Source organism: Zootoca vivipara, chromosome 4, assembly GCF_965207765.1.
Source record: "Zootoca vivipara chromosome 4, rZooViv2.hap1.1, whole genome shotgun sequence".
In the NCBI taxonomy this organism is placed as follows: Eukaryota; Metazoa; Chordata; class Lepidosauria; order Squamata; family Lacertidae; genus Zootoca; species Zootoca vivipara.
The window spans coordinates 64,878,857-64,904,336 of NC_142587.1; positions in this window are offsets into that span (position 1 = coordinate 64,878,857).

The following is a 25,480-nucleotide window of genomic DNA, read 5'->3' on the forward strand; positions in this document are numbered from 1 at the left end:
CTCTCTCTCTCTCTCTCTCTCTCTCTCTCTCTCTCTCTCTCTCTCTCTCTCTCTCTCTCTCTCAAACACACACACACACACACCTAGATACATCTAGGGTATTTAGAACAGTAACTCAAAGGGCAGATTAGCTACTGTGGAGAGAAACTAGCCTAAGCCATAATGGCTATTTAGACAGAGCTGAAAGCAGCTGCTCCTTTTAAACCCTTTCTTTCAGAGTTTCTAGTTTATCTCATAAGCCATACATTCAAAGGAAGCATGTAATGAAGAGAATTTAATGTCAGCTCTTCTTAGTGCTTTGAATTTAGCACTAAAGCCTTGAAAGGAACCTGCCCTCAAAGTCACAGATATTCTAGTTCATTCTGCCATCCTGCAATTAACTTCAGAAAAGTTAAAAGAGAATAAGTGAGGAAAGTATTTTGAAGAACGGTTTCACTTGTATGAGGAGGCACTGAATCCTTTACCTGTGCTCCTCACCGCACTTCTGAAGCTCCTCAGAGTTGGAATCTCAGACACACTTATTTACGTTTTGGACATATTCCACATGTGGCACAAAGCAGTAAGTGTGAATTCACACACAATTAATTCCAGTAACAGCAAATTCATAGAGAAATCTATGATTTCCAGGCTATGAACAGATTGTTTCCAGGCTATGAGAATTCTCAAGGAATCAGAGATACACACTTCCGAGCAACATTTAGTGTTTGTCTTTTAGACATAATGCTGGTCTGGGGAATGGCTGTTAGTGTGTGTTTCTGTGAAGTGGTACATTTTATTCTCGCACTCCCTTTCTAGCTGGTGGCCTGCCAAATATCATTTTATAGTGCAGGGCCCCACAGCTACCAGTCTTCCCTGAAACCTTAATGAACCTTGTTTAAAGTTTAATAAGTCTGCAGGCAACAACATATGAGATTTGGAATTGTACTGCACCATGATACCCAGGACTGGGAAGGTCCTTAACTGGATTCTGTAAGCCAATAGAAATTACATAAATATACTATAACACATGTCATTTTATTAACTTTTCCTTAACTAAAATGTTAAATAGAATAAAGGACCACAGTACATCTTATAAAACTTACCATGTGCTATGAAATATTCCATTTAAAAGCCAATATCTTCTGCATGTACTGAAACCGGGAACAAGATAGGGGCATTAAGATCTAGAGGAGAAAGTATATTTACTTTTACATTTCCTCTCCATCTTCCTTTTCCCAGCCCTTTCAAGGAAAATAGTGCCATTGAGAAATGTTTGAAAAGTGATTATCCCATGAAACACTGTCCTGATGATTATTAAAATAATTTAGAGTAATATGTTGCTACTATTGCCCTTCATAACTCTTAATGCTAGGCAGTTAAATAAATTGAGCTCCTTATTTAAAATTGACAGTTATAAGAAACAGCAATCTAATTTCAGAATTGACCATAATGCATTTTTTTTCTCTCCCAGACACAGATTAGACGATGAAAGTTTAATAGTTTTGCAATAAACAAATAGTAAACTCATGTTATTGGCTTACAGTATAGCTAGCTTCATATGCATTATCTTTATGCATCGGCTGGAATAAAATAAACTTATGTGGGTATTCAGGATAAACTATGTGTCTTTGATGTTTCTCAAGCAACTCCCAGCCTGGCTGCAGGCAAGCAACTTTTTGGTTTATGACCAGATTGCTTGTTCAGCCATGCAAACAGCTGTAATAGAAATTCCAAAGACATTTCTAGCAGCATTCATGCGGCCGTTTCGTACTGGCACATAACTTGTAGGATTGCAGCCATTCTCCCCCCCTCCCCATTTTTTTTTGAAAGGCCCAAAGGTTATGCACATAACTTTGCATGACTACCTGCTGATTATATGGTTGGCACTTGACAGTTCTCATCATTTGTTTGAAGGGAAAGAAGGAAGAAAGTTCCTTATTGATGGATTGTGCTGAAGCTTAGTGATAGTTCTTTCAAATATTGTGAATTTCTACTTTGAAATTCACTGAATTTCTTTGGAGAAGCAGCTCAAGGTTGCATTCATATATACACTTAACCTAGGAGTAAATCTTATTAAATTAGGTGGACTTACTTCAGAGTGAGTAAATATATGTACAGGATTGGGTTGTTACTTGATCTTATGCCATGGAGTTTTGTTTTGTTTTTGAATGTAAAATATGAGTCTGATTGTAACAGGTCATAAAACACTGGGATTGGACAAGAAAATAACTATAGATTTTAGAAGACATCTGAAGGCAGCCCTCTTTAGGGAGGCTTTTAATGTTTAATACTGTAGATTATTTTATTTTATTTTTGTGTTGGAAGCTGCCCAGAGTGGCTGGGGAGGCCCAGCCAGATGGGCAGGGTATAAATATTATTATTATTATTATTATTATTATTGACTAAGAGACATTAATTTTTCTCCAGTGTAATTGTTGTTACTCCAAAGAATCAGTTTTCCCCAAATCTGGTCAAGGACAAATATCTCAGGTTTTTTTTTAAAAAAATATAATTTACATTTCTCACCCAAAACAAAATTTGAATTTGTCTGTGCCTTTAAAATTTTGAGAAAGTTTACAGCTCCAGGGAAGGCAAAAACAAAAAGACATAGATAATCAGAATATTGATAACGGTTCATATGCAATGTTTTTAGATGAGCTGTGATCATTTAAAAATAATAAAAGCAATATAACACGGTGATACTATTTAGAATGTATGCGTATGTTCCATATTTATTGAACATTAGCGCTGAAAATTATGAGATCACCTTTTCTAGATACTTCTATTATGCAGGACAATTGCATCAATCTCTTAATCCTAATACATCACTTTCAGGTGTATTTCAAATTTATCTTCCACAAGAGACTCCTTCATAGGTCCCTTGTCAAGCTTAAACACCATGTAATCTGAAGTGCATGCCATTTATTATAACTGAATATACATCATATAGGCATGCTTAGAGTCTCTGCTTAACACTTTAATCCTATCTATAACAGAATATAAAGCGCCTACCTGTATGCAATTGCTGCTTTTAAGTAGCATTGCTTGTAGACATTCTCTTCCAACCCCTTGCTTGATGCAGGAAATCCAGAGCTTTTGTACCCACAAGACATTTCTCCTAATATTCAACAAAATCTAGCCTTCTGTTACTTAAGCCAATTAGATTAGGTTCTGCCCTCTGGGACAACTGAGAACAAGGCTGTCTACACATTGCCATTTACTCAGCATCCATTGGACTCACGCTGTTGGTTTGTGATACACACAGCATTAGCCACAAGCCACATCTATCCTGTAGTTTCTTGAGAAATACTGCAGGTTGATTCACTTCTCCTCAAAAGCAGGTTCAATCCAATTTGAGAATATAAATCATATGAAGACATACATGCCCGATCTGTACTCATTGGAGTGGACAAACAGTGGAGACTTTGAAACACATCCATCTACAATGATGTGTACAACTGTGTGTAAATGTGATTTGAAATGTGTGTGTGGGGGGGGAGCCTTGCTGCGTGTTAAGCCAGTGATCTGTACACACATAGTCTCTGCCATCTTCTATTGTGGCAGCCATTCTAGTGTTTAAAAATTGCTGTCATGTCCCTGCTAAGTCTTTTAAGGACTTTTTCAAATGGTCAGCGGATATTATGGGGTATTTAGGATACATAGTTTTATTCACACATAGTTGAGCATAGGATGTGAGGACTCACAATGTTAGTGCACTGACAGATCTTGCTTCTCTATTCAGTTTCCAGGGAAGCCCCAAATCCAGCACAGAGCAAGACATGTCTCTTTCTCCAGCTTCCAACATCAGCCCAACGCTTTCTCACAACTCTCACATCCATCATCTCCTCGATCTGTTGTCCTTCGCTCTAGGTCTAGGATGATGTGGCAGGCATCCAGGTGAAGTGGGGAAAGGCCCACCCATTGTCTCTTTGGCTTTTCAAAGTTAGGGACATTGTGTTAAGGAAGAAACTTGCCTAACTGGTTCAGCAGTCTCAGTCTCTTTGAAACAGATTCACAGGCATGGAAGGCAGCCTTGCCTGGAGGGCATCTTGCTTGGCTTAAACCTTGAGCCACCTACAAACTGACATGCCCCCATTCTGAATAGGAACAAGCTAGATGTAGTGAACCACATGCTGGTTAGTACTGGAACCAACATGCTAGAAGAATCAGCACTTGGGGCTAGGACAGCATAATGGTTCCTACCAAGTCCTGATTTTCTTTTCTTTTATGCTTCCAGGTTTAGAAGTGCCTGTTTCTGGAAGACTAAAGGCTAAATAAACTTAATGAATCTTGAAGGATTCTTTTCTTTACTTTCTCAGAGTTTTTTTTTCTTTGTACTTAAGTGTATTACAATTAATTCAGCGTTTCATTTTTTAAAAAAGTTGGCTTACTTCTGATGGTTGTTCTGTGCAATTCAAATTTTAAAATAGGAATTACTCAAGATGGTAAAAAATTAATTACAGCCTCAGACCCATTATTAAAGCCAACGCACCTCAGTCAAACAATAGTTCTTCTAATATTTTTGGTGCATTTAAGATACCCTGTGGTTGCTTAGCTCTAAAATACTAATGAGAGACATAGTACCATCCATCAAATGTAACCTTCCCCCAATATTCTTTTCTTGGTTAAAAAATTATATGTACTAATTTATACATGTCAGGGGGAAAAACATGTCACCTCTCCATCCCTCCTGTTAATTCAGTTCACAGCTTTATTCTTTGCTCATTGAAATAACTGAAACTATAATGATTTTTAAAGAAGGGCATTCAGGTTCCAGGCACCATCGAACACAAGTATCACTTTGAAATGACTTCAATGTTTTCATTTTATGCCTTTATCTTAATTTCAGTTCTGGTTTATTATGGCCCCCATGCAATCATTTACCTTCCAATCCGGCTTTGTTTAATGAAGAGGTGCAAGCCGGGTTATATGTGCAGCATGATTTGTAGGGTTACAGCAACTGGCAGAATGCCATTACAGGGAGGGCATCTTGAATTTCAGCAGTGAGTGCATTCCGTAACATAGGTGCCACCAGCAACAAAGGTTCCTAAGTGTCTTTTGCAAAAGAGAGGTGAGTTTTCCAAGTTTATTAAAATCTGAACTAGACAAGAATTTCTGGCTTTTCCCTGTCCAAACTCTCCAGCCTTCATGGTCTCCTGAAACCCTACTATGAACTCCAACCTCCAAACCACACACACCTCCCATTCAACTACTTTTAAGTGGTGGCAAAAGCAGCAGGAGTGACACTGTGGGTGAGTGGGGAGGGCAGAGGTTTCTTCTTGGGCTTCTCCACCTTCTCCACCCCGTTCTCAGACCAAGAATGTGAAAAACTACTTTCTGCACACTTGTGCTTCTGAACCATAGCTGCCAAGTTATCCCTTTTTTAAAGGGAAATTCCCTTATGCTGAATAGGCTTCCTCGTGAGAAAAGGGAAAACTTGGCAGCTATGTTCTGAACGTATTCCTCGGCCCCTCATATCAAATCTGCCTGATGAGAAAATAACTGTTATAAATTCTAAAGACAAAGAAGGAAAAAAATGCAGCTCTGCAACATTTAATAAACTGAATTAGGATTTACTATTGTGCTGGCGATAATTAATTTTAGAAATCTGTGCCCTTTTGTAGGCAATTGTGTGTGTCACTGGGGCATTGAGCCTCTTATAAGCAAAAGTATGAAAGGTTCACATTATGTGGATGTTTCCCATCTTTTCTACCCTTGAATAACCAGTTATTTAGCTGTTTTGGAACTTTATGGCCACAATTGGACCGTGTGTAGCTAAAGCCATTAGTAAAACTATCACCTGAGGTATGTTTCCAATTGCTAAACAGCTTGGGCATTATAAGAACCTCTTATCCATAAAGCACTTAAAAAGACTTTGTAATGAGATTTTAGAAGGACATGGATTGATTAGCTCTTATCCTCATTTAGGAAATGATACCCCCTCCTGGATTTTAACGTCTGTTTTCACTAATGCCTACAGTTTAGAATCTTCTAATATATTTTACTCTGGTCTAGCAATGTACTATCTCTGCCACAGAAAATGCCATTAAGCTTCAAATAGGCTGGATTCAAGTAGAAACTCCAATAGAATGGATGTTGCAGATAACAATACTAACAGTTCATAGGGTTCCATGTATTTTGAAACAACATTATCTGGTTTTCTTGCCTTTGTTTATTGGCAAAATACATGCAGAGTCTAATTAAAAACTGGGCTCTCTTTTATTTTACAGGCGTAGATGCCTTTAACATGAATCTTCCATTTTTAAAGAAGGGCAGGGTTCAAAATGGGCAGTGGCATATTAGGTAAAATGAATCTATCACAACTCAGCATTTGTGTTGTGCACCATTTTATTATTCTGTTTTTGTTTTCTAAACCCCATCTTGTAATTATTGCTAAAAATACTACAGCACAATAATGCCAAAGCATTTTAGCAGCTGCTACACGTATTGTCAGCAAATTAAAAGAACTTTGTGTGGGCACATAAATAATATTTCCAAATTAAGAAAAAAGTGACATGCATATTTTACTTTCAATTTATATCTCTTCCATCTGCCCATCGTGAAAGAACAATGTAGTCTGTTAAGAGATGAGGTGTGAGCTGGGAAACCCCTAGTTTATATATTTTTTTAAAAAATTGTTTTTATTAAAGATTTTATTGAGTTACAAATGTACATACAGAGTCTCAGTTTTCAGTTCATAGAATCCTTTCTACAGATCAGTTATATTCGATGTGAGACAGTAATGTTATAGAAAGTATAAGATTGGGGGAGAAGAGAGGTGGGGGGGGAGCATGGGGGAGAAGAGGGTAGTAAACTTTCATTATTTTACAAACTTTATGACTCTGCTATGAACAAGCTAGCAAGAGGTTCCCTTTTACACTGAGCTTTTTATTTGCAACAACAATGTTGACTTATCTTGTAGTGGTTTTTTTTTGGTCAGAATTACTGAGACAACACTATGGATTTCTTGAATTAGGGGCCCTAGCTCTATGGTACAGCTCATGCTTTGCATGCTGAAGGTCCCAGCTTCAAACCCTGACACCTGCACTTAAAGGTTCACATAACAAGTGGTATGAAAAATGTCTGCTTTAGACTGCCCTGGGAGCTGCTGCCAGTCACAGTAGGCAATACTGCCCTAGGATGACAAAAAGGGTGACCTGTAAATCAACTTCCTATTCTCTTTGCACACCCAAAATATGCAGCAGCAGCCCCTGCTCAAAATGAAGACGGGCTAGACTCATTATAGAATATCTAGAAACATTTGCTCTTAGTGGTAATATATCGTTTACATCGTTAGGTCCTGGCAACATTTTAAGAAGTGCTGCCAGTGGCCAATATAGACCAAAGGTCTATGTTTATCAATGGATAAGGGGATTCTGACTCCAGAACATTAGCTTTGCTTCTAGCTAGAGGTTAAACTATTTGTGATGTGGGAAAGAGGCCTTAAAGACCTTGAAAACACAAATCGGTCTTGTGAGTGAAACAGTTTAAAGCACAGTTGCTATTGATCGGTTGCACATTCCTTTAATTGAAATTGCCTTTGCATGTAATAGTCTTCAATAAGCTTTTTTCTTTGTTTACAGTATAACTAATGGCTTTCCAACAATTGTCCCAAATGTCTGGATAAATAAGACTGCAACTTATTGAGGGTTTCTTGTATGGCTTGTATGCTCTAGGGAAACACATATTTGGATAATGGTGAGGAAGGTCACAAAGTTCAGCTCTATACTGTATTATTTTAATTACTTTCAGTATATACTGGAAAGGTTTGGTTTGAATGTCATTATTTTTGTGTGGAGAGGGAGCCTTTAAGGATTTGTTTAATCTCTCCCCACATGTTTCTCCCCCTCTACCCTGTCCAGGAAATCTGTATGAAAATTTCATGCATCGTAAAGATAACCTAGGTATGGGGATGAGACCAGAGAAGGGAGCCTTTGGCTGTTGGCAAGGTCACATGACCTGGCAACCCAGTATGGAATGCTATTTTAAAGTATTCCATACTGTCAGTCCTCAGTAGACCAGCAACAGCACCCCACTGATGAATACGGTTTGGATTTGGTGTAACTGCACACCAGCTTAATCTACACCAATGTGCTTCATGTCAGCTTCTTGTGCCCAATACTGCTTCCTTAGTTTAACTGTTTTGTTGATCAAACTTAGACCACACAGCCCCAGCCTCTGGGATGTTAGATTAGTTTGCTGTAAATATTTTGAAGAGGGAATAATTTACAAACAATGCAGTAATGCCTGCCCTTAAAGACAGATAATTTATTACTGCATATGAAGTTTGCTTTGCTGCTGTTTTTAAATTCAATTTATTAGTTTTATATTTTTCTTAAAGCAATTTCCCTGTTTATTCATTCTGAATCAAAGTCAATGCCTTTTCACAATTCCATATAGACTTCACGTGGAACCGACACACAGAAGTTGTTTAAACAGCAAAATATGAGCATCTTTCCAAATGCCACAGATGGTTTCCCTCTTTTAAATAAGGTTATTGAAGGTCTGGTTATGTTAATGAAAATTACTTAGGAATCCACAATTGCATTTACTTCTGGGAGAAATGATAATATGCCCTTTAAAACAAGAGTCCCTTTTGAGCTACAGTAAACTTCAGATGCTAATATGGCACCCTAACTCTAAAATACGTGACCTCAGCAAATACCAACATATTTATAGCTGGCTAAGAGTGCACTTCTTAAATATGTCAGTCAACCCAATCTTTTTTAAAGCTTGACCTGCTGTTCTCTGGAGTGCACCTGTGTCTCCTCTCTATAAACCAAACCCACAACCAGCCTCAGTCAACATCTAAAAATTAATTCCCAGATGAAAAATTTTTCACTTCATAGCCACTGCCGATGCAGTCTATTAAGTTTCTTCACTTAACGTGTCATAGTCTTAGCCTTAGTCTTTTTTCCTTTTTTATTTTATTTTAAGCAACGTATTTTGCTGTTAGGAAAGGGTGAAAGTAAATAAGCTCAGTTAAATAGAGTGAATGATCAAGGAAGCTGAAATGCTAATCCTGTACTTTGGAGAAATTAATTCTCAGGGAAGATCAAACCATGAAGAACCATCAATTTCCAGTGCTTTTGGGGGGGGGCATCATTCAATATATGCAACCCACTCTGAATACAGGGAATAGGGTGGAATTTAAATCTCTTGTGTATGATTGAGTTTCACACACTTTACTACTAACATTACTGGCAAGTTTCCACAAATACAACATTGAACTTTGACTCCTTACTAGAAAATGGAACATTTTCGACATTTTCCGCTTGAAACCCCAGTTGCAATTGTGGCCAGCATTCCAGTGTAATACAAACCAAGCCACCAGGCAGCAGCAGGTTATAGCAGGGTGGAAAGTTAAGAACATGAACAGAGCAGGCTGTTGACCCATCTAGTCTAGTATCTCCCTTGACTCACTTGAGCCAGTCTTGAACCAGGGAGCTTGGAAAACAGGACAAACCATACATACAGTAGGTTGCAAGCCCTGTAGATGGTCATATGAATGAGCAAATCTCTGATTGGGAAAGAAAGGATTCCCCCTCCCCCCCCCATGCCATTGGCAGTTAGGAACATATCTATGACTGGAGAATTCAAATTGGTTTTTGGGTGTATGAACCTGGTCTTCCTTGCTCTTTTCGCTTTTTTTCTTTTTCCAGGTAGCACATGCAATATCACTGTTCCCTGGGAAGCCCCAATACATCTTGATGTATGGGCATGTATGAAATAAGAGGGCCTAATAAATATAATTAGGATTGTGCTATAAAGTGTATTATTCATTATACTGAATGCAATATGTTTGTTGAATAAAATATTTGTAGGATTAAGATGTAATATTTCAGGAAGCTGTTAGTTATAGTCCCCCTCCCCCCCCTTTACATGTCAGAAAGCAAATAACCGTAGTAGTATGAGCTTCTTAAATAGCTGTCAAGTTTTCCCTTTTCTCACGCGGAAGCCTATTCAGCATAAGGGAATTTCCCTTTAAAAAAGGGAGAACTTGACAGCTATGTTCTTAGTGCAATGCCATGATTGAGGGACAAATATGAATAGGCACGTCACAATAAATCTATATCACTCTATGCTGCCAACAATGTGGTCAGACGACGATGCCACCACAGCTCAAAGCCACTTGGTTTGAGAATGGAGGATACAAGTCCGGGGGGGGGGGGTGGATAAAAAGATCCCAGTGAAAGAGCTGGCATCCCTCTGTCTTCGGAGACAATGGGGGATTGTGTCTTTGGGAATGAGGTCAAACTGTTGGATGGTTGCAGTGCCTGCTGTGGCTCTAGAGACATATTTTGTTGCAGCTGGGGCAGGTGGAGGCATCTGGTTGTGGTGCTGCAGATGCACCTCAGTGTTTCTTCCCTCTGCTCTCCTCCCAGCAGCCATTTTTTCTGTAGTCACTGCTGTGGATACACAATCTGACTGTGTCTGGGCACTGCGGTCGCCTGCAAGGGATTCCCACATTGCAGAGTTGACGCTGCCTGCCTTCATGTCTCATTTGCAGACATCTTTGTAACAGAGCGTTTGTCTGGTGAGATGATATTATATGTTTATTTGTATATGATTTCTATATACCGCTCTTGATCCAAAGGATCATAGGGCGGTTTACAATACAAAACACAAAAACATAAAGAAAAGCCTTATTGGATTGACCAAAATGCCTAACTAGATGCCTATCAGGTTCAGCTTCCTGCTTCCCATAGTGGCCAACCAGAAAAAGGGAAAGAAAACAAAGGGGGGGGCTACAAGATACGGTGATCGCAATCAGCTTTGATGGTTTTGAGCAGGACATGAGCACAACCACGCTCTCCTCCTGCAGCTGCTGTTCTGAGGAATGCAGTGTCAAGTCCTGGCATACAGCTATAATAATCAGGACTAGTAGCCGTCCTCTGTGAATTTATCAAATCCCCTTTTGAAGTCATCTAAATTGCTTGCCTTCACCAAATTTTATAGAAGCAAATCTAGGGATGCCATATATTTCAAAAATCCGGACACAAAAGTTGTTGAGCTTTTTTGGGGGCAAAGTTGTTTAAACGTAGCCAAGATCTACCAACATGGGGAACCATATGTCCGGAATTTCCCAGTCATCTTGGCGATTTCAGTTTCAGACTATGTACTGTGTGAAGGAGTGCTTTGTTCTGTTTGCTCTGAGTCTCTCCCTCTTCAGCTTCACAGGTTGATTGAGGATCTAGTGCAGGGCTGGGGAACCTGTGGTAAGAATTAGGATGGCCACATTTCCTGCAGCTCAACAAGCCTTTACTCTTCACCATCCACACACCTTAGAGGAGTGCAGAGCTGGTCCTAGGAAAATAGAAACATTCATTTTCTTCAACTGTCTAATATACATGTTTTGTTTTGCTTGTTTTTTTAAAAAAGGAGTGAGGTTTTTGCTTGAATGTGGTTCTTTGAAAGGTTACACATTAAAATACAAATCTAGATTATGCAAACATTTCATTTGTTTGATTGACAAATGTAGGCCATTTTCCTTTTGTAGATGGTTAGATTTTATACAAATGTAGGCGGTTTTTAATTAAGAGCTCTATATTATACATATACACACAGTGTGTGACACCGCTTGAATGAAATATTTGTCATTCTTGTTTGAATTTCAATAAGTCTGAGTTGTTTCAGGCAATTTCCTTAAAACAGGCACAACTAATTATCAGAAGTGATCCTGTAACAGATTGCAGAAAAGTAACCCACTGAGAGACTCTGAACCGACAGTCACTGGAAAAAAGAAGCCATTGTTTATGGCTCTGAGGTCCCATGCATGAGAGAGAGGCTGATAAAACATGCAAACAACAACAACAACCAAAAAACATCAAATCCACTTTTAAAATGAGTCATATATTCACCTGCTTCTCAAAAGGTTCACTTGTTGCCTTATGGACCAAGTAGGTTTTATTGGCTCCCTAAATTATTGTTGCATGTGTGCACTGATGGACAACTGGGTGTTAGGAATTGTTATTTCAGGTTATACTTGGGCCACAGCAAGCAAGTGCAGTGTAGACAGGAGAATTCAAAAGCACAGGCTTTGTTGGGTGAGCACCTAAAGGCATGGTCAAAATTTCCAGCTTGAAGGTGGAATTAGAAAGGTAATGTCAGTGGCTGGCAGAGCCAGGAGGAGGTGGCGTGAAGGAATGCAGATTGGGAATAAGGTGACCCTAAAGAGGGGCCCAGCAGGTTGGGGGGGCTCTATTTGGGGGGAGAGAATTGGGGACTAGTAATAGGGAGGGAGGAGGCAAGTACCCCTGGATTCCCCACCCATGCCCTCCCCACAGCAAGCATGTTCCATCTTCCCACTACTCATGCAAGATCCTTCTGGGGAGTAGGAGGCATGTGAGAGTGAGACAGTCTCCATGCACTCAGAGAGGAAGGTGGGGATTGTGCCCCCCACATGAGGAAGGACAGTGTTCAGAGATGCCGCCCCCCCATCCTCTTGCTCAATAAGATGTGAGAAACTCAGGCAGCAGAGGGTACAACACACAGTAAGTAGTTTCACAGCAGAATCCTATACCCGTATATTCAGAAATAAGTCCAGCTGAATTATATGGGGCTGTTTACTCTCAGGAATGTAGATATAAAGAATATAAATAGTAATAACCTTAATGAATTAAATTAACCCTTATTCCAACCAGGAGTGGCTGTTGTTGAAGGGTTGATCTGGAGCAACAGGCTCCTGGCAGCAGAGGGAGGGAAGTGGTGGCGGCACGGTTGGAGTTGTGTGGAACCAGTTAGGCACTCACGCCAGTGTGCTCATACAGGTCCAACATGTGCTTGTTTCCCCGTTCCAGTAAGCAGCCCTGACTCTGCTTCTGGGAGGCTATTGCAGTGTCTTTGTCCCACCAGTAAAACCACTCCTGACCCCAACCTGTGTATCTTGTGTCAACTTTCATTTGGGGACAGGGGGAAACAATCCTGGTGTCAGAAGTATGGGTGGAGAGGAGCTCTATTACTTGTTCAGAGTGTCTTAATGGATATGCCAGTGGAAGGAATAACATCATTGCTATCACTTTCAGAAGACTTGAAGCTGCAGAATCTTACATGAGAAGCATGTAGTGTGTGTGTGTGTGTGTGTGTGTGTGTGTGTGTGTGTGTGTGTGTCTGTCGAATGCCACTGAGAACTCCTTTTGTTCATGCACTAAAAAGTTTCTGTAATCACTCCAGACTTACTGGTGCCATTGCATTTAAAAATAAGAGATTGCCAGAATATCTAATGAATCTATCACTGTCCATGGATAGATTATGTGCTGTGTTGAAAAGCAACTATTAACTTTAACCTTGTGCCTTTTGATCTCATTGTGCTAAGTTTTCAGGGAAATATTTGTAAAATAGACTTTGAAATTGGCATATTTTGTGTGGAACCGCATTTGTGATGCCATGCCTTGCATCTTTCATAGCATTAAAAATCTTCATATCATGTTAAAAAGCCACTTGCTTGTGAAAGGAAATTTGTTGCTTTCTCAGGAACTTTCAGTTCCTTCTGTGTGGCTAGGTGGGCATACAGAAAAGTAATAAGAGCTCCAATCAATAGTTTCCTATATATTAAGTACAGGTGATGATCCACAGACAACATTCCCAGTGGGGAACATTCCCCCCCCCCAAAAAAAAAACATTCCCAGAGGATTGCAGCAATTTGCAGAATCTAACAATCTACTCTGCTTTATTGGTAATGGTTATCTGTGAGTCACGGAGATTCATCTAATTATGACAAAATAGCTCTGACTCCTCCAGAGTTGAAGTACTTGTATTGCATTTTGTGCTGGAGGACTTGTGTGAATGTGCTTCTAGAAAGACAATATGGCTTCAGTTGGCAGATGTTATTTTGTACTAGGACTCATACCCACTCTTTCTTGCTATTACATTACTCCAAGAACAATGGGTGAAATATTATTTCAGTTTACGAGATAGTGGAAGAGTTCAGCTTCTTGTAGTCAAAGCATACCTTTATTGTGCCATTAACAAGGAATGGATTTGTAACTGAGTTGTGAGAGAAGTCAGCTTAAATTAAATGGATAAGCTCATAGCAAGTGCAGAAAGCAAAAGCTTTCTGTAGTTTCTGTTACTGGGCTCTTTACTGGTCATACTGTGGGCAATATATATAAATATGGAAGGTCATGTGTGTTCCCATCCAATGAATGGCAGGCACTGATGTTGAATGGAAGATTTGGCAGAGAAATAGACTAGTAGTCTCCCTCAGCAATAAGTGGCCCGGCCTGTAGGAAGACAGCAGATGTAGCCATGGTAAAGCACTGGCTCTCTGTCATGCGCTCCCAGGCCTGGACTGCCCTGCTTTTGCCATGCACCCATTAAAGGCACCAATCCTCTTTGCATTAACAAAGCTCTCCCCCTGTGTTCTGACCTATCCTTTTAGTTGGGATGGGCTGGATCTTCTGACACTATTGTAGGACAAATTACTTTCTCCTTTGTTCCTACTTGCGTTGGTTTGGTAGCTCTGCACCTGTTTGGTAACGGCTGCACCTGTTAGCGTATTCTTAGCATTCAGTTTATTAGCAATTTGCTCTAATGCTTTGTATTCCCAGGTAATTATCAAGATAATGAAGCAATTCACCATTCCCCTGGATAACTATCTTCCTGTTTAAGATGGAGTTCTGTGTATGCTTACTTGGGTGCAAGCCCCACTGAACATAGTGAGACCTCCTTCTGTTAAACGTTGTTAGGGTGCTGTAAGATACAGCATTTGGTTTGTGGAGATAAAGGCATCTGTGCCTTTAAGAGTTGTTGCTTAGCAGCTCTGCTGATTTATTCTTCTGAGTCTATGTAATGTAATCCAAGTGGAAAGGGGTTTCTGATAGAAAGAGAATTGGCAGTGCCCTAAGATGCTCTATGCTTATAAGTCACTAATAAATCACACTGTGGTGATAGTGATACCCTGCTGTTACTTTCAAGCTAATTCTCCTTGAGGATTTGGCCTACTTGCCACAGGGTGTAGTTATCACCCTTGTTCACTGCCTTATGATATGCTTTACACCTGTGAATAGTCAGCATTCATTGGGTGTTATCTCTTATTAAGCATTGTATTCAGTGATGCCTCTGTGGATGGAATGCACTTTGATTTGATGACACTATCTGTCAGCAGAAGGGAGAGGGTCAGCCATTTAATGCTCTTTCCCACTCATCACAGCAGGCTTCACACAGCCACTGAATTGGCTCCAAAATATTAGGTGTCAAGTTTTCCCTTTTCTCACGAGGAAGCCTATTCAGCATAAGGGAATTTCCCTTTAAAAAGGGAGAACTTGACAGCTATGCCCTTCAAAGCAGTAGAGGAGATGACAGAGATGCTGCAAGATGGAATAGGAACTATAAAAAACAATTTCCTCTCCATTTCACTAACAGAAGCATCTGTTGGACCAAACAATTTTTGGTCAGAGAATGGTCTCCACTGGATACAACCCTAAGTCATTATTTGTGAAAATTTTCCTAATGAAGCAGGTTTCTCAAAGAGAATGAGTTGGTTGTATGATTCAGCACAGCAATTCAGTGTTCTGAAGCTCAATTGGGATGTTTCCTAGCCCTTGACTGGAGCAAAAGACAGATGCTTGGATTAATGAGCACACCATATTGATAAATGATGCCTTTTGGCTGCTTGAGTTTCATTCTGTTTGTCATCATCTTGAAGTGCACTTGAGCAGAACTTTCTGCTTTGACTCCTAAACACGAACTTTGTTTACATTGACTTGTAAGAATTAATTCTGTTTTCTGAACCTTGTTCTGAACTCACAGCTAGTTCGCTGGCTCTAAATAATTCCTACCCAGGAATACAAAGGCAACACGGAAGAAAAGTGCCTGTTATCATGATGACAATGGATAAGTAGAAATTTCATTTATTCCCCACAGATATGAAATCTGATTAGATCCAAAAATACATAGCAGCATGTATGCTCCCTAAACATGAAATTGGTTCTTCCATTTTAATGAGGACTGCTTTACTCATTTCACTTCCTGGGTATAAATGGGTGGTGTTTTCCATGTAGGTCCATACAGTGACAAGCTTGTGCTTGCAAATGTACCCAACACATGAGAAAAAGCTAAAGCATTATTATTATTATTTTAATAAACAAGTTTTTTTGTTTAGTTTTAAAAAAGCCCCCCACCCTACAAAAGGAGAAACAGCTGAATAGAGTTCTTTCTCCCTCTCCATTAACTTTTATTCATAATTCAAATCTTCTCATGCTTGCAAAATTGTAACCAAATGACACCTCATCTACACACAAGAGGGAAGTATCACTGGACTGGGTGTACAGTGGTACCTCGGTTTATGAACACAATTGGTTCCGGAAGTCTGTTCATAAACTGAAGCGTTCATACACTGAAGCGAACTTTCCCATTGAAAGTAATGGAAAGTGGATTAATCTGTTCCAGACGGGTCCGCGGAGTACTCAACCTGAAGCGTACTTAACCCGAAGCATGGGTGTAATTGGTTCCGGACGTCTGTTCATAAACTGAAGCAAACTTTCCCATTGAAAGTAATGGAAAGTGAATTAATCCGTTCCAGATGGGTCTACGGCATTCGCAAACCGAAAATTCGTAAACCGAGGTGTTTGTAAACTGAGGTTCTACTGTAACACTAAGATTTTCAGTTGGTCAATTAAAAAAATCCTAAGGGAAGGCCCCCCCCCCTCCAGCCCCAGAGTGACATAATGGTACAGAATATTGACTGACTTAGAGGGGGGAAACTGACAACTAGATGAATAGGGTGGAAATAAGAGGTGCCTTTGGTTGGATTCAGCAGGACTCTTACACACATATTTTACATTGTATTCTTAGCCAGAATTTGCTGTGGCTCTCTCTGTATGCACAGTAACAAACCTGAGTTTGCGACTATGTTATGCGTGAACTGACCCTGGGAGAAACAGCCTCCCATTCACATGCAAACTGTAGTGAAAGCAGATTGGTACATCTATTCTGTTTTCATACCATATTTTTTTTTTTTGTCAAACTGATCCCCCTCCCAGACATTATAATCTCTCTCCTGCTAGCTTGAATGTTACAAAGAGTTTCACAAAAAAAGGAAGGATTTGGATACAAACTATCCACTACATCACACTTTAAGTTGTCCTGTGAAAGAAATATAGATGCTCATCTTCTCAAATCAGCCTCTGTTAAAGAAAATAAAAACCCTTGATGTTCTCTGGGCAGAAGCTTTTTGCTGTTGTCTGCAAAAGGAGCTCTCACAGTTGGACATGTAATAAGATTCCTCTCAGCTGGAAGATTAATATCAGCTCACCTCACCTCTCTGGTACAGTATAGGATGAGAATAATGTACCAAGCAGAAATTTGTTTCAAACTTCTCTCAATAAATAAATGATGAATGATTATGAATAAAATCAATTTGACTTCCAAATTGCTGATCTTTCTGTCCATTTTTAATTTATACATTTTCTTCTGACAGAAATAAGCTCATGGTGACACACACACACACACACACACACACACACACACACACACACACACACACACCTCTATTGCATTTTTCTGCTTATCTGCCATCATTAATGATGCAGCCTGCACACAGTTCGCAATTCTGCTCTGCTCCAAGCAAACAAAGACCTGTGCTCTCAATGATGCAGTGAGAGCTATGCTAGGCATCTTAATATGAATGGAATAAAGTGTACAGATTTGCTCACAGCCACAAAGAGGTCCTTCTGCTTTTCCACTGGGAACAGGAGTTTATAGAATATTTGGCCCGGGGACTGGATTAATCTGCAGATCAGAAACCAGCAGATAAGTTATTTAAAATATGGCAAATCCATCTTGTGGAATCTTTAAGTTGTCATGGAAATTCATAATTTTTTTAAGTTAAGGGAAAACTTCTTTCTAAAAAGTAAGTTTGGGTACGTTTTCCCGAAGGTGGGAAACTTTTGCTCTCCCTTTTAATAGGCCTTGTTCCTTAGCCATCATAGCTGCCAAGTTATCCCTTTTTTAAAGGGATTTTCCCTTATGCTGAATAGGCTTCCTCGCGAGAAAAGGGAAAACTTGGCAGCTATGTTAGCCATATCAAAGAGAATAAAATGATGAGTAAAATTATAGGTCAGTATTATCAGATACACTGTACAGCCATTGTAAAAAGCAACTTACACTTTCCCATATCATCTCAATGCCAGCACAGTCAAACAATTGGAGTTGGAGTTTAATTTATATGCTGCTTCCCACATATTAAATTGTGTGTGGCTTAAACAACATCAGTAAACAACAATAACAGATATGAAATAATGATGTTATATCTTGAAATGCATTGTTGTATGTTGGCATATATGTTGGTAACATCATTATTTCAATAATATTTTCCAGCCATGATTAAAGGAAAAACATTTGCATATAGATGAAGGATAATACTGAGCTGAAATCTCTCCCTATTCCCCATCTTTCCAAAAATATATAATTCCCCTGGAAAAATGGGAGCATTTTTTCTGCTGCTTCCTTGGGGTGGAGGAAATGGGAAATTCTCTGAAATTATTGGGAAGGTGTTGCCATTTACCTTGCTGGCTCCTGTTGAGAAGCGGCTGGCAGGAAGTTGAGAAGAGTGTCATGCCATGTTCTGCTGGCTGTAGTTCTCATGATGCATTAGGAATGATGTGGCACAGGGTTACTCCCAAGGCGTTTCAGGAAAGGCAGCTAATGGAAAGCTGCAAAGAGAAAATACAAAGCTTTTAAAAATAATAAAATAAAATAAAATAAAAAGCAAGAAAAATGAAAGGTGGAAACAAAACTCTCATAAGATTAAACAAGTTATGTGACAATCTCGTTCTGAAGATTTTGAAGAATTTATTTCCCCTCCATGATTTTCTTGCAGAGATTTGGTTGGAGATGCTCCAGACCTGTGAGTGAGCAGCTAAATGCTACTTTCATTCTGCTTTATCACTAAATTGCTTCACTTTTCCACCTCAAGCTGTCAGAGTCTTGCTGGCATAAGGGTTATAGCTGCTTTAACCTCTCATCACAACAAGGATATTGATACCCCAGAGTAATGCTTCATTCTCTGCCACTGTCATTTTGTGCTTTACCCAGTGAAAGGGTTTTCTGGAGCAATCCAATCTCACACAATAGATGTAACTTGAGCATAGGATCACCTTTGCAAGGTATTCTTCGAATGGCAGCATCATTAATTACCATCTGATAGGAAAGAGCTCCAGATAGAATCCTCTGCTTTCAAGAGATTTTCAGCACATGGAACATGTGAATTCCAGCAAGCATGATTTCTATATTAATTACACTAAAAGAAAGGATTTTGGAAGGCCTTTGTATGTATTCATCTCCACAAACAGGAACAAATGATTTTGATCAAAGGCTGGTTTACAGGCGCAGATGAATAGCATGAAAATTTTATGCAAGATATTCCAGTCAAGGGGGAACAAATGAAATCTTTATGTGAAATAGCATAATAGAAGACTTCAATATTAACCGTATAAACTTTTCTCTTGCCACACATCTAATTCTTCTGAAAACTTGAAGCATGCAATTCATTTTCAAATTAAAGATAATTTTAGCCTGCAACCCTATACATGAGAATCATTCCCATTGAACTCAGTGGAGCATACTTCTGAGTAAACATGAAATGTAGAATCCTATACACAAGGAGTGATGTGTATCTTCCAGACTACAACTCCCATAATCCCTGACCATTGTCATGTTAGCTGGCAATGATGGGAGTTGCAGTCCAACAGCATGTTGGGGGGGGGGACAGATTCCCTACCTGTGCCATACATACTTAACTGGAAATCAGTTCCATTAGATTCAAGGGGGCAAGGTTTTTTAGCAGATACAACATAAATTTATTTCAGTTCACCTTTAAAAGAGGCTCTAACTAATTTGCCTTTCCCTAAACAACACAGGAACCTAATGGAATGATTCCCTTGAAGCTTCCTCTTCTCTTATTTTTGCAGTTCAGTTCTCTACCCAAGAAATGTGTACCAAAATTCATTTACTTTTTTATCACGTAAGCTTTACATAGTTCTTAACTTGTCTGTTATTTCTCCACAGGGAAGAACCCAAAGGCAGGGACTCTCTTAATACTGATGTTTGTAAGCTGCTTTGAGAGCTTTTAGTGGCACAATGCCACAAATAAGCAAATAAACAAATTGTGCATAAAAATACAACTGATTAGTGAAAATAATAAAATGTATGCTGCAGAAAATTGATTGCAAAAATGTATAGGGGAAAATTAGGAGAAAATTGCACTAAAACGCTGATGAATTTTCATGTGAACTTTTAAAAATAAAATAATCACAAACTTATGTAGAGGACTGAACTTATTATTTGAAAAATAATAAACTGAGAGAAACCAAAATTTACTGATTCATCCATCCCAGCCCTACCCAGCATGGGCAGTGGCAAGGGATTTTGAGATTTGCTGTCCAGCAACATCACGAGGGCACCACATTGGCTACCCCAGGTTAATGCTGCAGAGGTATTCTTCAGTCATGTCTAGAAACCTTGAGCAAAAGGCTTGTGTCAGTTGTTTTCAACCCGTGTGTCATGGCAGTCTGGGGTGCCTTGAGTGATTCTCAAGGGTGCCGTGGGCAACACTGCCCTCTGTCAATGTTTCCTTCCCTCTCTCCTCTGATGCCCCTTTGCATATCTGCCTCCCCAAGGCTTGCACAGTTTTTTGTTGCAGCAGCCATGGGTACAAGCTCCCCAAGTGAATGGTGCCTCTGGGGCCGGCCAGGAGCTGGTGGTGGCCAGGAGCTAAGGTGGTCTAGGAGTAAGCAAGCAAGTGGGTGAGGGAACCCAGCCAGGCAGTCCACCAGCCCTTGTTGCTGGGAATGGACAGACAAGTGGGGGGCTGGGCAGGCAAGCAGGGTCTGGGGGCATCCTCTTTGCTTCAATGTGAGGAGGCACCTTTCTTTGGAGTAGTGGGGGACAGCTCAGACACCAGGAATAGTGGCAGCGGCTGCCCGGAGGACTCCCAAGGAGAGGGGAGAGGAGAGGAGGCTGGGGAAACACTCTACAAAGGGAGGGTGCTTGAAAAAGGGTGAGAGGCTGCCATCTCTGCAGGCAAGGGCTCCTGAGCCCCACAGGGGTGCTGCAGAAAGAAGGTAGTCGGTCAAGGGAGCTGTGGACTCAAAAAGGTTGAAAAACCTTTGGCTTATGTAATTCTGGCACCCATTAAAAAACTATTCTGAGAATGGCATCATATCTTATATGGGAAAAAATATTGTGCTCTATAAGATGGTGGTTGCATACTGTCTTCAAACATATTTGGGTATATACTGGAGTTGTGCCCAGAAGAAGTGACTAATATGTACTGCCTGCTGAAGCTACAAAACATCCAAGTCAGAAATGTGTTTTCAGCAGTCCATCAATAATTCAGCAATCACTGAATGAAGCTGTATCCTCTGACCTGGCAATGTAGTAGAAAATTGCCTTTGTCCACCCTGATTCAGATAGTTCCCATTGGACACGTGCCACGGTCTTCACTTCCAGTAACCATTAATCTGTCCGGAAGGGAAGAAATAAAAGAAACAGCTCGCATCAGCCTTAAAGTAAGGAATCCTAATGGCTGTCAAATATTCACAGTAATTCTCAGAACTTTGGCACCATTTGTTTTACACCAGATAAATGGGAGCAAGGAGCAAGGTTAGGGTGTGAGAAGCAGCAGTCAGACACAATGGCAGAAAGAAAGTCTTCCTTGTTTAGAGAGAACTGAATGTAAGGGACTAAGGCACCTTCTAAAAGAACCTTTTGTATATTGATACCTGCACAATCAGCTCACCTGGCAAAGATTCCCTCTGTTGAAGTAGGTTCTTCCCCCAACTGACAGTGCTGGCAACAGTAGGGCAAATTTAGTTTGGTTTATAGGCTGCTGGTGGGCTGTATAAAATACACCATAAACATTTATGAAACATCAAAGAGATCCATATAGGAGAGAAACAGCAAGGCAGTTTGAAATAGTTACAATCATATGCAAAATCAAAATTAAGACGGTGAAAAATAGATAGTCTACTGAACTAGTTCTTGTCTTGCTACACTCCAATGGGGCCAATCACATTTAAAATACAATTAAGAAACCTTGAGGAGGTCGGAGTTCTCACTAGGTGAGATGGTTTGTAGGTGGTTCCATCCATTACCTGGTATTCAGGCATCAGCAAAGGGTGTGGCAATGATGGTGAGTTCTCTTCCAAGTCTTCTGGGGGCTCTAGCTGCTAGTTCTAGTCTTGCTGGTGCTGGTGCTTTAAATGGCTCCCTAAAACTGAGAATTATATTATGCTGCATCTGACCTTTTCAGGTGCTTGATGTAAAGTGAGACTGCTGAGCCAGGGTTGAGTGGATTGCCATGTTATGTTCCTGTATTGTTCCAGGGCGTCACTCTGAATTCCTGTTTAAAGAGATTCTGAGTAAACATCAGGAAGAACTTTCTGATGATATGAGTTGCTCGGCAGTTAAACTCCATTGGAAGGTAATGATTTCTCTTTCATTGCAGGTTTTTAAGCAGAGGTTGGATGGCCATCTGTTATCAGTGGCAGATCTACAGGCTCTGGCACCAGAAGCAGAGAACAGGCGGGTGCGTGGCTGGCACACGCCCTGGGGAGATGTGGTGCGCAGCCCGGGGGTTTGGCGCGCCATCACCCCGTCAGGGATGGCACCCAGGGTGGACCGCTCCCCCGCCCTTCTTCACCCGCCAGTGTCTGCCATGGATGCTTTAGTTGAGATTCCTGTATTGCAGGGGGTTGGACTAGATGGCCCTTAAGGATCTCTTCCAATTCTATGATTCTATGATATGGTGCTCTCTATTTGTTGTTGGAATAGTTGGAAGTTGGCAGTGGTTTTTCTTGAGTGTGCCTCTTGGGGGTGAAGTCAAACAGCTGTGTTAGCAGCACCAAAGTGACCTTCTCAGGATTCAAGACTGGGCAGTTTGTATGGATGCCCTATCTGCCTCACTGATGTGGTCCAAAGGAAAGCAGAGCAATATGTTGGCACCAGCTTGGCTGCAGGAGTTGCCAGAAGGAGTTGTACGAAGTGCCATCCAACTGTTTTAGGGACTCCAGTCCAGATTTGTGTAGGGTTTACTCCTTAGCCTTTTCTTCTCTTGAATATATCCTGCAAGACAACAGAGGGTTAGGATCAGAGTTTCCCTTCTTTGAGATGGGCTGCAGTCCCTTCTCTTTCTTCTACAGCAAGTGCAGAAACCGCCATCTTGGCTGTTGGACCCACTATTGGTCTCATCTACTCATTCCCCCGGAGCCTACATTTCCCAAAAAACTCAGGCACTGTGGTCGATAGTCAGAGATGATGGGAGTTATAGATTTGCCTTGTGATATTTTTACATGAGAGTGCAGTTCAGAAATATTTAAATAAATAAAATTGAACAAATAGTTACACATCATCTGGAGGGCACCTTCTGGATTGGCTACCCTGGAACTTGAATAATTCCTAAAATTAATTCTAGTGATTCACAAATTGCTGCAGGTTCCATTTTATTTATATAATTTGCATCTACTTTATGATGTACATGAACATACTGGGGAAATGCTGGGGAAACACAATCTTCATATGCATGATCACTGCAATATTTGTCTTGTGCTGTATTTTACTGATGCACATTGGTCAAGGACCACACATGAAATTTTGAGATAGCCAATTGTACAATTTCACAAAGTTTCTTTTTTCTTCCATGAAATCTTTTATCAATGTCCCTATGTGTATTCTTAGTACAGAAAGGTGAGAGAAGAATGGAAATTTGGATAAAATTTACGTTTAAAGCACTCTGTACACTGCTTTAAAAATGCAGACACCACTTAGAAGCTATACTGTTGAAATAAATAAATGGTTGAAATAAATAAAATAAACGGTCAGAGATGAAAACAGGAAGAACTGGGCATATTTAATATATTAATTCTGCATTGCAAAACATTACCAGACACTCCTGTATCCCACAATTTGGGTATACATTTGAATGGGGAGAAATATGGGGGCATTTGAAAGTGACGTGGTTTAGAGTAGTGGGAACTTTGATGCTTTCCAGTGTCTGACTTCTCGGGATCTGTCCCTGCCAATTGGCTCTAAAGTTTAAAAGTCACCCCTATATTAAATAAAGAGTTGTTAATGAAAAATTGAAATAGCAACAGTAATGCCTATATCTGCTACTGCCACAACTACCATATTTATTTGGCAATGTACAAAACATTTTCTGCCCAATATTTAAGGAAAATAGTCTTGCAGTACTATATAATTTGGGGATTATCCTTGCTAGGCATAGATTGAATACACTTAATGGGGATTTGCTTATGTGTACATTTTATTGTAAAAAAAATCATAATATCTGGATGACTGACAGTTTAATCTCAAACTCCATGTACAATTCTGTTGCTTGGGCAACCACTATTTCTATGAAACAGTAAACAGATTCTAATTTTCATTTTGAAAACTGGCCTTTTAAGTATATTCCCTTCCTAATTACCTGCCACATTTTTATTTTCTCTCTTCAACTAGATTCATTCTTTGCTTCTACATTTCTTTCTGATCCTGAATTGTCTGTGGAAGAAAAAAGAATGTGGAACATTTGGACTGTGCAAAATGGAAACAGTTTCCTGCATAAAAACACATTCTCTGCATACTTTAAGGAGAAGGCTATTTTGCCCCAAGTCCTAGTGGGGATTACTGAAGGAACCCCATTTTTTCTTTCCTTTATCACATTTTCTCTTACAACAGTCATCATACAGTAACCATCACCAGTCCCTAATGAAGTACTCTATATGCAGTAACCTAATAAAGATAAAAGGCTCCATCAAACATTATCTGAGTTATGTCTTATCCAAGTCATGTTTTCCCTTACTTGTGCCCTTGTTAAAGACAAGTCTGTCAACTTTATTCATGATTTCAGCAAGAATTTAAGGGCATCTCCCACTCTTGAGACCACAACTGATGAAGATGCAGGGGAACCCCACCTTATATGCTCTCTCTCTCTCCTTTCCCCAAGCTGTGTCCTTAGCTCACTTTGTATGGCAGTGCGCATAGTGTTGTTATGTGAAATCACTTGCTGTTTTCAGACCTTTCCACTCCTCACACGACAGGGTGAGCTGAGGCTGAAGTTTTAGCCTGAACTTTGAATTGCTGTGCTTCAGTGCATACAGAAATTTTCTTCTTCTTCTTCTTTAAATGAAATGAAGGACTAGACAGATAGATAATATCAAAGGGCAATCAATGCCTTAATTGCTATTGGTATTCACAGTCTAAGAACTGGCCTTGTAGAAGGTAACCAGGCACCGGTAACAGATGACGGGGTGCGGCAGAAGCTATTACCTGACCTCCTGGCAGCAGAGTCACTGCTGTTTCTGGGAGGGAGAGTGCAATGGGCACACCAGTGGATCCCATGCAGCAATCCCACACCTTGCCCCTCCCACTTTCCCCTTCTGGTAATTTGCAGTGATTCCGCTGATGAGTGGTCAAGTAAGTCCCCCCACCTGCTTCTGCCAAAGGGTAATTAAATGAATTAATTGGCTGACAACCAGCTGTTGCCCTCCAGAAGCTATTGCAC